We start from the raw sequence: 1,117 nt of genomic DNA, 5'->3' as shown, positions 1-1,117 counted from the left end.
TCACAGTGGCTTGCTTTTAAAACATTATCTGCTGTATCTGTATTTAATGGTGATTTGCTAAATTGTAACTCACTGAAAACACTATTATATACACAGGTGTTTATTCCTTCATTAATAACGTGCGGAATTTTTATTTATTGTTGAGTCTGGAATTAAAGCACTCCGTCTTCAAGCCACGAGTGGTCTACCGGGACCATCTGACCGCCGTGTCATCCTCGGTGGGGGATGCGGATAGGAGGGGCGTGAGGTCAGCTCACCGCTCTCCTGGTAGTTATGAAGGTATTCTTGACCGAAGCCGCAGCAATTCGGTCGAGCAGCTCCACAATTGGCATGACGAGGCTGAGTGCATCCCCAAAAATGCCAACAGCACATGGCGGCCTAGACGGTCACCCATCCAAGTGCCGACCAGGCCCGACAGCGCTTAACTTCGGTGATCTCACGGGAACCGGTGTATCCACTGCGGCAAGGCCGTTGCCCGAGTCTGGAATTACTGTTTTGAAATAAATTGCGTGTAACTGCAAAAGGCAACCAGTAGCAACAGATTACGGCCCCGTCCACAATCGTAACCGAATCCTGCCTTCCCTTTACTACAAGGATTCAGGAACGCAAGGAATTTCGCAGTGTGAGAAAGGAGTGGGACACATTAGCGCTTCTGCAAGATAGGTCAGAAGAATGTGTGGTGTAGTATGCTATCTATCGTGAGGACAAGTTATACTGAAACAAGTGTCGAGCCATGTGGTTCATCATATTTGTCGCACAGGCAGCCACCAATCGCTCTCCAACGAAACGTTGTAAAGGACAGTTGTTGTCCAAGGAGCGGGTACCAACATGACTTGGAAGATTATTCACAGCATAGTAAAATCACAATTATGAACAGATTTCGAAAAAGTCCGCTGTAATATGAAAGTGAATTGCACAAGAAAAACTACCGATATTCAAATGAGGACAACACGCACTTCTCACAAAAGCCGGTGCTTGCGTGTTTCAGGGATGGACGAAACAATTTACAGGACGTGATGATATTGACCTACTACGTTCTGCACAACAAATAGCGCGCGACATAGATTAGAGTGATTTCAAGGGAAGCAGTTAATGGTTGCATAGCTTTAAACATTGC

General features: G+C 46.0%; 1 pseudogene; it reads right to left on the bottom strand.

Moving 5' to 3' along the window:
• Positions 1-358: 358 nt before the first annotated feature.
• Positions 359-476, bottom strand: LOC124623256 (annotated as a pseudogene).
• Between the last annotated feature and the right edge of the window lie 641 nt (positions 477-1,117).

This window comes from Schistocerca americana, chromosome 7 (genome assembly GCF_021461395.2).
Source record: "Schistocerca americana isolate TAMUIC-IGC-003095 chromosome 7, iqSchAmer2.1, whole genome shotgun sequence".
Taxonomy (NCBI): Eukaryota; Metazoa; Arthropoda; class Insecta; order Orthoptera; family Acrididae; genus Schistocerca; species Schistocerca americana.
Note: the sequence above shows the minus strand (reverse complement) of the source record. Positions and strands in the feature narration are given on the sequence as shown.